Genomic DNA, 11,746 nt, shown 5'->3' on the forward strand with positions numbered 1-11,746 from the left:
CAAATGACAAATAAAATTATCTGTTGAAAACTTACAACACTGTCTACATTTTAAAGAAATATGAAAACATGTAGTAATCCTGTTGTCATGGAAACGCCTCACAACACAAGCAGAATATTGGTCGGAAATGCCGCCGTCAAATCTTCTTTATTCACGCGTGATTTTTCATATCATGTTTTCCTTCTAAAGTATTATCAAGCTAATAAATCCGTTTAGATAAACCTTTCAGCATTCTATGCCTTTCAGATAAGAAATTAACACTGAGTCCCGCAACGAAATCAAAGTCTACCAGGCAGACCATAAACCATTACAGAAACATCGCTTTCGGAGGGCACTTAAGCTGTCTCCATGGCTGTATTGACTCATAAAACTGTGTACGTGCATTACAGATCAAACTGAATATGTGAGGTCAACGCCCTACTAAGCTTGACATTCTTTGGAACAATGGTTGCTTCTCAGTTGCTGAGGATTTGTTACCAAAAGTAAACAGAACATCAGCATTGTATTAGATTGAAATTGGTAATCTTTAACCAAGCTTCAGTGTCTGACAGGCGCTGAAATGTATGCGAAAATATGTCGAGAGTCGGTAACTGACCTGAGTATTGTTGTAGGCGTAAAGGGAGTAAGAAAATGGGTAACTATACGCAAAGGAATGCTCGTCAACAACACTCAATTCTCTCGTTCGGTAGTTCAACCTTCTCTCGTTCGAGACTTAAGCTTTATTCATCAAAAAGCTTAAGACGTCTAGAATGTTTGATTTCTGTTACTAGGAGTTTTACAAAAAATTAGTTATGTTCTAAAGCAAACTTAACGGATTTTGAATTCTTTCAATTTCTTCATGACAATAATCATCTGATAAAGCTTTGGTTTATTTTAACATCTGCACTAAGCGAGGTCTAGTGCTGCCTCTAAAGCCGATGAAGAAGCTTTGAGTACAGTTTCATAATGGTTTTGATTACATAAATTAATTAAGCATATGTCGGGACCCCGAGCATCATCATAGAAATCGATGATGGAAGTTTTGTTAACAGTTTATGAACTACAGGAACTACATTTGAAGACATGTAAAAATGTTCGTACATGAGTTCTTATTTACTCAGTGCAGCCAACGAACAATACACTGTTAAAGGGGTCCTTATTATGATCACAGGCGACCCAAGTATTACCGGGTTTTTCACACTGTTTTCTCTATCATTTTCTCTTCTTTCTTCATGCTCTGAATGATCGGAATAAATAAAATAAATGGTTTATATAACCTAACCTAACCTGTGACTCTTTATTTATTTTACACTCCATTACAAGGACGTATATCTCTCATACACACATGCTGTAATTAATTAGTCAACACAACTAATTATGCTAATCCGTGGACTTATCAGGGATTTTACGGGTTGGTCAACATCGCGAAAGATAGGAATGGTTCCTTTTCATTAACATTACTATCTTTCCGATGTTGACCAACCTCTGATAAGTCCACGGATTAGCATAATTAGTTGTGTTGACTAATTAATTACAGCATGTGTGTATGAGAGATATAAGTCCTTGTAATGGAGTGTAAAATAAATAAAGAGTCACAGGTTAGGTTAGGTTAGGTTATATAAACCATTTATTTTATTTATTCCGATCATTCAGAGCATGAAGAAAGAAGAGAAAATGATAGAGAAAACAGTGTGAAAAACTCAGTAATACTTGGGTCGCCTGTGATTATGATATGTTATATTGTGCAAGGCAAGTTATGTGAACCACTAATCTTAAGTCCAGAGGGTAATTAATTAGCCGTGTGTAATTTGCCCACCAACTGAAATTTGTTTCTTCTTTCCCTCCCTTCCTTAACTTTCATTTTTACTAATTACAACATTTTTGCCTGTTTCCCCATTTGTGAATTTTTGAAGATCCCTGTCCAGTGGCAAAAAAATGTGATTTCCTCTGCCCTGGAAAGAATTTCCCCTTAAAATGTTATCATTCAGTTGAAGATATGAAGCTCCCCTGCCCATGTGATCGAAAAAGCCTGTCGATTTTCCCATATTTAATTTTATAAATAGGCTCAACCTCTCCTGTCCCTGTTTTACAAGTAACCTCCCCTCCCGTTTTTTCCCAAGCCCCGGTCCGCAGGCCAATCAACCGATATCTGCCCTGCAGGTGTGACTACTCGGCCAAGGAAATACTGGGACTTTCTGATTTCTCAGTAGTTAATCGTAGTGATAAAGATAAATATGGTTACTGTGAAATACGAATTATTGTTTGGTAAAGCTTTTATTATGTGAATGCTTCCAAAAGAAAACAAAATGCATAGAGGAACATCACTGTGTACTATTGGACAAAATAAACAACGCAGAAACTATACATAATGTATTTTGCTGTTTTCCTTTTTTCATAATTTGCTTCCAATGCATCAACAATATAGTTCTGCTAAATCAATTACTTTACACGGCCGATGGTTGCTCTTCTATGTGTTGATGTCCAGTTTGACATTCCTTTGACCGAAAACCCCGGAACATGTCGATGGTCTTTTGATGCAAACTACAGTTTTCAAAATATTTTTGGCACACCGAATAATGTATTGTTTGGCATTTCGGCTGATTTTGTATATTTCTAGAGGAATAATATGACAACCAAAAGAGGTGCAAACCACAAATGACTGGATGCGTTTTATAGACAACGCTTCATTTCTTTATGATCTTACGTAAATAAATAGTTTTGTTCATCCACCAAATATTTGTCATATTTTTTGCCTACAGTCATAAAAATTTATAGCGTCGCTACGCATGCTACAGACTGTTTGGAATAAATATGAACTTTCTATATGTAAAATATTGACCAAGATATCGTACATGTAAACTGGCAGATATATTTTTAACCGGAATTAGGTAAGTTGTCATTACATTTTAGTGGACTTTCGATTGGATTTGGACTCAAAATGTATGGTACCCGGTCACCTAGCGAAGAAATCCGCTCAGCGAAATCCCCATATTTATGAAGAATGGGTCAATAATCGAGCTAAAATCCCAGCATTGCCATGTTTTGTACAACCTCAAGCGGAACGTAGTGTTGGTTTTATTCCTTTCTCCATAGTTCTACCAAGATTCATTTGTTCCAATCCTTATACATCTTGTTTAACAGACGTGCAGACGGTAACATACAATGTCAAATATTGTTTCACGTTGCTGAAAACCCATACCTTAAAATAGTTCATATGAAAGCTCCATCATGACTGTGTGAAAGATAAAGTTTACTTTCATGCAATCTAAATTTTGAAATAATGTTTTTATTGTGATGTTGCTCACCTTCCTGCAGTCTGTTAATGTCTAGAGTATTTGGCGAGTACTGCACAGCCTTCTAATATTGCGCCAGCCTGTCTTCGGTGTCCTGTAAATACCTGGGCGGTTGAAATACTTCAAACGTACAACAATGGGCTTTGACTCTTTTGTTCCTCCTCGGGACACAGTTTATCTCTGTACAATGACCTCGGTGGTTTTGGATGATATCAATTCTGTTGAGAATCGAAACATAAATGATGTATCAAAAAGTATATTGTCGCAAACATTTAGCTAAAAGTTAGACAAAACGAATAAGTATCTTTGCTTTTAAAATTATCCATTATAAACCAACCTTCTGTATTGGACCTTCTGTTCCCGATGACTGGTGCTGTGTGGAAATGACTCTATTTGAAAAGTATTGCAACGGCGCATTAAATGTATTTAAAGAAGGGTAGGGAGGAGCTTCGTTTCTGCCAACCAATGAGAATAGAGAACCAAGAACATTTAGGGACCGTTCAGTTTTTACGGCGGGGGGGGGGGGGGCAAAATCCAGGGGGGGTGTCATCGTAATTTTGGAATCCGCGAAGGGGGGTCATCGCTTTTTCACTGGTAGGAAAAGGGGGGCGGTCACCACATTTTCAAAACATAATACCTACAATAAAGTTCACTTTATGCCATGGCCATGATTGACCCTCTTTACCGGCGGCCGCCTTCGGCGGCACACTACAATAAATGGACTTTATGTATTACCCATGACCCTCTTAACGGGCAGACGCCTTTGGCGGCCCACTTCAATTAGATTTACTTCGTGCAACGGCTATGATCGACCCTCTTTACTGGTGGGCAGCTTCGGCGGCCCACTACAATAAATTGACTTTATGTAATAGCCCACGACCCTCTTAATGGGCGGACGCCTTGGTGCCCACTCCAATTAGGATTACTTGGTGCAATGGCCATGATCGACCCTCTTTACCGGCGGGCTGCCGTCGGCAGCCCACTTCAATAAATCGACTTTATGTTATAGCCCATGACCATCTTAACAGCCGGACGCCTTCAGCAGGCCTGTCCAGTAAAGTTTACTTTATGCAATGCCCATGATCGACCCTCTTTACCAGCGGGCCACCTTTGGTGGCCCCTAGAATAAAGTTGACTTTACGTAATGGCCCATGACCCTTTAACAGGAGGGCTGCCTTTGGCGAACCACTCCAATAAAGTTTATTTTATACAATGTCCATGGACATAAGTTGTCTATTGAAATGAAGTTAAATATTGCCCTACAGTCGTCCTAATTAACAGACGTTTGCGTGGATGTGGCTGAGAGTTTGTGCACTGGCATCTCTGCTACACGAATAAAGTGCACCGCGTACCGGAGTTCAAATCAAAACTATGCGGGTAAATTTGACATATGGGTTTTGGTTATTTTTCAGCCGGGGGGGGGGGGGGGTCATCAACTTTTTTCGTCTGACAAGGGGGGGGGTCATCTTTTTTTCATGAAAAATGAAGGGGGGTCTATATTTTTTGAACACTGGCGACAAGATTTTGCCGGCCCCCACCCAGGCCGTAAAAACTAAACGGTCCCTTAGAAACGTATCATTCTGCCCACGATGTTTAAAGTATGTGTACCACAGCTCTAACTGGAGCCCCGGGGTAATCCTATAGAAGGGAGTACGCGTATGTGCCGCCCGAACGGGTAACTTTTTAAAGAAAAAAATCTTAATAGGTGTAACATTTTAACAAAATTACCGAATATTGGTCAGATTAACAAAGGAAATATCATCATATTGCCGGAAAAGCTATACTCGCAACAGAATAACAGTAAATACCCACCACTTTGACAAGGAAATCCATAACAATAAGTCATATTTCTTAATATTGACGGTTGGATATTTTAAACTTTGGCGGCACGTCCTGCCTATGAAAATATTGGGGATGGCAACCCGAAAGCCAAAGACCTATTTATTGTATATCAATTTCGTGTTATGTATTTTATGATTTTATTTAATGTGGATATTAATTGTTTTTCGTTGTCCATTTCACTCTCAGACACTAATGTCAGGACTAAGATTCTCAAACCAGTCAAACGTCAGAGTAGAAGACAGTACGGGGTAACCAAGACAATTGGTCATATTTGTATGGTACTCATATTTGTATTAGGTACAGGTCTTTTAAATATTTTGATCAGGGACATTTATTAATTATTTACATAACATTCTTGGTATTTATTTGTCTCAATGTTGCTTTTACCAAGTGGGTTTCAATTTTTAACAGAGTCTGTGATTTAAACTATCCAAATATTGAACGTCGTGTGAGGTGCTTCAGACAACCAAAGAGGATAGCTAGTAAAATTCTGAGGCCACTAAGCGGGATTAGTATCTTAAAAGTGAAAAAAACACTCTCAACTCCAAACTGTTATGAAATAGGTATCAAATCGATCGTAATAATGTTGTGCATCTTATTTAAGAGTCAAAGAAACTATTTCAATAGCATTTTGATCGATGATGACTCAAGTCCAAGAGTGCAATTTTCGCATTTAAAATAGTGTGAAAATTCAAATTCCAAAAACTCCTATTTTTAATATATGGTGGAATAAGCTATATAAAGTATTCTGAAATAACAGACATGTTCAATAGAAATTTTACAAGTATTTCTCAAAATACTACCGATACGTGTGGTTCCGCAAACTTTTAAAATCTACAACTCTTTGTGAACTTGTTATCTGATTTACCCTCATTTTTTTATTCCTCCGCGTTCCTCCAATAAGGGTATATGTATTTATCATTGATGAAAGCTGAGTCTTCTCGTGTAAATAATGTGAACTGCAAACTTTTGAGAATTTGTGCAAATGACATTTCTGATATCCTCAAAGATTTGCGTAAGATGAGTTTGAGGATTTCTGTCTTTCCTGATATTTTAAAATGTGCCCGAGGTTGTACCTCTTTATAAAGAGTCTGAAAGTTTAAATGAGGTGTCTCACAACCGGCTGGTTTCAATTTTGCCAACTATTTCGAAAGTTCTTGTAAAATATATTTATAATTCCTTTATAATTACAATTCCAGTACTGGTTTACTCATAGACAATCAATCGGTTTTCAGCAAACCGTATTATTCTTGCTAACAGCTTTAATCCGTCTGAGGAATGAAATGAGTTGAATATTGATAATGCCTATTTTTATAGAATTCTTTTGCTTGATCCGTTGAAGGAGTTTGATCTTATTAATCGTGATGTTTTAATTGCAAAAAATTATTGATGTATAGATCTTTTTTTTCAAATTGTGTCATTAGATGGTTAAAATCGTACGTGTCAGATCGTTAACAAATGGCCGTTGGGTACGTGGGCTGCAATTCTGATCGTCTTCACGTCTCTACTTGTACTACAATGTAATATAATACTGACTGTTTTCTGTTTACTTTTGGTCACAAATCAAAAGACGGTATGATAAAACAGCCAGCTCGTACCCACAGCAACTGAGAAGCAACATTTGTTCTAAAGAATGTCAAGCTTAACAACTTTGACCTCATACGGTATACTCAGTTCGATCTATAACGCAACTACACAGTTTTTATGAGTCAATATCGTAGCCCGACACCCGATGCAGTAAACCTTGCTTCGTGTTCTTAAGTTTTTTCGGCGGAGTTTGCTTGTCAAAACCACAAAACTAAGAAATAATGTTACTGGCTCTTTGTCAACGTGGAACAATTTGAATAAATTAGCATATTCAAAACGGCCTCCTATAAATCACATGCGATCCACAAGCATTTCAGTCCAATCTGTCTTCTTGTAAGTCTACTGAGCTTATTTTTTAACATAATCTCACTTGTTTAGTATCATTAGAATGTAATTTTATATCTCTTCAAGATGAATTTTTGTAATATGCAATATATTCTACAGTTCTCATGAAATATGACCAAAACTTATTCCATACCCAAATGCTTAACATCGCAAATTACAGTTTATCTCAAATTCTACCAATTATTTAGCTAGACATGATAATAAATGCAATGCTTTGTATAAAATGTGTTTCATTTGGTACAGGGACATGTTTAGATATATGAAATAGACTTTTAACAGAAAGAATATTGGGAATCTATAGCTGTACCAGGCACTTTCTGAGGGGTACCGCAAAATCACAGTAATGCAGATTCATAACCGTTTTTGTTAATTCTGTCTTATTGCAGGTCATCTGCTGAGCTAGTTTTATTACACAACCTGGTTTGTTTGTATCATTAGTAAGGTAATTTAAAAGTCTTTAAGGTGACATTTTGTTAAATGAAATATTGTATAATTTTCAAGGAATATGACCAAAACTTACCCATACCCCAAAGTTTACATTGACAATTGCAGTCATAGCTAAAATCAAATTCTACCAATTTTTTAGCTAGACACAAAAAATCTGGCCATATGCTTTGTTTAATTTGGTACTGGATCATGTTCGAAATACGAAATAGACTTTAAAAAGAAAAAAAAAATATTTGGATTGTATTGCTATAACAGTAATATTTTGAAGAGTACTGCAAAATCAAAGTAATACTGACTCTCAAGCATTTTTTTTTAATCTGTCTTCTTGTAAGTCATCTGCTGAGCTCGTTTTTTTAATATAGTGTGGCTTGCTAGATACCATTCAAAGGTAATTTACTAGTCTTTAAAATGACATGTTGTAATATGCAATATATTGTATAGTTTTCATGAAATATGGTCAAAACTTTTCCCATACCCAAAACTTCATATCCAAAATTACTGTTATAGCCAACGTCAAATCTACCAATTTTTACGTAGACATGACAAAAAGGCAATGCTTTGTATGAAATCTGTTTATTAGGTACAGGGACATGTCAGAAATATGAAATAGAATTTGTACGAAAAAAATATCCGGATTCTGTAGCTGTAACAGTCACATTTTGAAGGGTTCCGCAAAATCACAGTAAGGCTGACTCCCATGCATTTTTTAAAAATATGTCCTCTTGTAAGTTATCTGCTGAGTTTGTTTTTGAATATAGCCTAGCTTGTTAAATATCATTGAAAGGTAATTTACTAGTCTTTAAGATGACATGTTGTAATATGCAATATCTTGAGTAGTTTTCAAGGAATATGACCAAACCTTATCCCATACCCAAAAGTTTATATCGAAAATTACTGTCATAGCTCAAATCAAATTCTACCAATTTTTTACATAGACAACGTAAAAGGCAATGATTTGTATGAAATCTGTTTTATTTGGGACAAGGACATATCAGAAACATAAAATAGAATGTTGAGCAGAAAAAATATCGGGATTCTATAGCTGTAACAGCCATATTTAAAGGGTAACGCAAAATCACAGTGTTGCTGACTCGCATGCACTTTTTTTTTTATAAATCTGTCTTCTTTAAGTCATCTGCTGAGCTTGTTTTTTAACATAACTTGGTTGTTAGGTATCATTGGAAAGGTAATATTATACTTGTCTTTAGAAAGACATATTGTAATATACTGTCTTCTTTAAGTCATCTGCTGAGCTTGTTTTTTAACATAACTTGGGTCGTTAGGTATCATTGGAAAGGTGATATTATTCTAGTCTTTAGAAAGACATATTGTAATATACAATATCTTGTATAGTTTTCATGAAATAGGGCCAAAGCTTACCCCATACCAAAAGGTGTACACAGAAATGGCAGCGAATCTCAAATGTACCAATTTTCTTACGTTTTTATTAACCTTTTTTATACAAAAGGCAATGCTTCATGACAAATTTGCTGAAATACAATCATTTGCCATATCTTGGTTCCCCTCCAAAATGATGCAAATGGCTACTTAATCATATTATCAGCCCGTTAAAAGTTTACTTTCATATTTGTGACATACTTTTGTAACAAACAAATCAGATTTCATACAAGCATTGCCTTTTGTATTATGTGTAGCAAAAAAATTGGTAGAATTTAAGATAAGCCGTAATTTGCGATTTGAACTTTTGGGGTATGGGGTAAAGTTTGACCCTATTTCATGAAAACTATAAAGGATATTGCATATTACAATATGTCACCTTACAGAGGAATAAAATCGTCCCTACTAATGATACCCCACAAGCCAGGTTATGTATAAGTTAGGCTAAGTAGATGACTGACAAGAAGATTGGTTTAACAAAAAATGCAAGTGGATCGCAAAATCGTGACTTTACAGTAGTTACTGTACACTTCAAAACATGACTGTAACAGCTATTGCAGCTCAATACTTGTCTGTTAAAAGTCTATATTATACTTGTGACATGTCCTCGTAGCAAATGAAACAGACACAAAGCAATTCAATTTGTATAATGTCTGGGTGAAAAAACTGGTAGAATTTGAGATTAACTGTATAACCGATACGTTTCACTTTGATGGTCTCCACAACCCAAATCCGGTCTAAAAAAACTTGAGACCCGTAAAACAAGAATGTGCAAAAAATAGGGACTTGGCTGCCTGACCATAGCTAAGGTGCTCTTCGAAAGCGATGTTTCTGTGATGGTTTATGGTCCGCCTAGTAAACTTTGATTTCATTACGGAAAATAAATCCAACATCCCGAACAAGTTTTTGGTTCAAGTCGGAAGTTTATACGTGAATCCAAAGTTTATTGATAAAAATGCCGGGGTACTGACGAAGGGTTTGTTTGTATGTAGCGCGGTTTTTGACCTCATTTTTGTCCCATTTAGACTATTGACCAAGGAAATGTTGACTCTACCCAACATTGACCCATTTTTTTGCCTGCCATATAGTTTTGACTCAAGTATTTGGCCAAAAATGAACAGCTTTTCAGGATCAAGTAAAAGAATGAATCGACTTTTTGTCAATTTTGCCAAGTCCCCTGAAATGCTTAAGTAGGTTCTCCTTTTTGTATCTAATCAGATTTTAAAAGTATTCACAGATTTTACGAAATGCAGCTTCTTCTAAAATCAAAACAAATGTATGGTGCAAGCTCACAGCGAAGCCTCGCGGTTATAAAAAACACACGTCAGTTACAGAACTAGAGAAAATATAGAAGTTGGTATACACTGCAAGAGCCGAGGTGTAAACTTTTTATGGACTCCCCTGTCGCTACGTATCGAAGTGTTGCGAGTGTAGCGAACATTTGAACGTATCGTATGACCTATGTTGAAACAACACATGATGATCAACAATACACCGAAATCAGTGCGATCATTCTGCAAGTAAGCGTAGCTCAGCGTGGCTTGCTGTACGTGTTGAGGCTTGCAGACTAGCTGAGGAACAGTAGCTCGAGGTTTTGCCTGGGTATTTAGGTCGGATGGCAAAACCTCAAGCAACTGTACAGCAGTAACATACACAGCCAAACGGCAACATACTAGTACTTACGTGGAAGAAAGGACTTCGCCAGTCGAGGCAAATACGTGATCATCAGCTGCTCCCTTCAATGGCGAGACTTGGCTGCAGTATGATGTAACTTAACACAACTCATATGCGATCGCGGGGCCGCATTGAAGTGACTTCCGCGAGTTCCGCCCGGGGATTCCTCGTAGAGCCTGACCGGGCGTTTGCGACAAATAGGTCTGCTTTACACAGGCATATCCTTCCATGGCAAGCAATCAAGTACGCCATACTTGGCTTTATTTTGACAATACATCAAAGAAACTGAATGTACAAATTTGACAGAAAGCTTTATTCAATATAAACAAAACACTTCTAAACCGTGTAGCCTTCAATTGTAGTTTAGCTTCCCGACACTTCGAAACACTTGTTCTCATTTGCATACAACTTTGCACCTCGTGAATTACATTGATTGAAGTTGGCTTGTCTTTTACATACCTTTAATTGTTCGGTTGTTTTTCCCCCAACAGGTTTGTTAAACGGTAAATTTGCGACCTTAGGGTGACCATAGACAGCAGAGGAGCTTCTGAATGTGTATGCAGTATGTCCGCAATCTTTGTTCAAAAGCGCAATGGTCAAGGTATTTAGTACATTACAATTGAAGCCGCGTCAGTGCTCAAACACTGTCAGTGACGTCAGTGTTTAGTGTGTCTACGTATCCTCCATCATATGATAGAGGGACCGTGGTGTGTCACATGCGTCGTGATCAGTTCCTGTTGTGTTACATCAGAAGACCGACAAATACTATCGTTTTTTTACGATTAAATATTATTCTCCGATTTTGAAAGGTCTATTCCTCATCATGTCCTCAGTCATATCGATAGGCAGTAGTTTTTATCACTAACCATGTTAACTTGTCAGTTTCTGCTCAGCGCTTTGGCCTCAAAAATACGTTTATGTTCGTTTTTCTGAGGGGCTTTGTCTTGGGAACCTTAAATTGGGGAGAGTTTTCACGAAAATCCTCGAAATTCGCACTTTTGCTTGAGAACAGAAGTATTATAAAAATTCAGCTTCATAATATCTGTCAGCGAAGCGCCTTCTCAGTACTTTATGTGGAAGGGATCGAATTACTGAGACACAATGAATCCACTGTATAAGCAGTTGTTTCGGGTGTCATAATGTACGCACTCCCCCTTTAGGAGATGCACCGCCTCCGACTT

The 11,746-nt window shown here is 37.1% G+C and overlaps 1 protein-coding gene across 4 annotated transcripts in view; it reads right to left on the minus strand.

Annotated features, from left to right (window-relative positions):
* The window catches only part of LOC139148410 (cilia- and flagella-associated protein 44-like), a 65,707-nt gene extending 54,589 nt beyond the window's left edge, over positions 1 to 11,118 (minus strand). For 3 of the 4 annotated variants that reach the window (XR_011555924.1, XR_011555922.1, XM_070719855.1), the window contains exons 1-2: positions 3,610 to 3,670; positions 3,285 to 3,490 (exon numbers count right to left, since the gene is read on the minus strand). The gene's annotated coding sequence lies outside the window, so the exon portion shown is untranslated. Of the gene's footprint in view, positions 1 to 3,284; positions 3,491 to 3,609; positions 3,671 to 11,024 lie in introns of those variants that run through there. The other variant, XR_011555923.1, reaches the window with a different exon arrangement.
* Positions 11,119 to 11,746: the final 628 nt, after the last annotated feature.

Source organism: Ptychodera flava, chromosome 13, assembly GCF_041260155.1.
Source record: "Ptychodera flava strain L36383 chromosome 13, AS_Pfla_20210202, whole genome shotgun sequence".
Lineage (NCBI taxonomy): Eukaryota > Metazoa > Hemichordata > Enteropneusta > Ptychoderidae > Ptychodera > Ptychodera flava.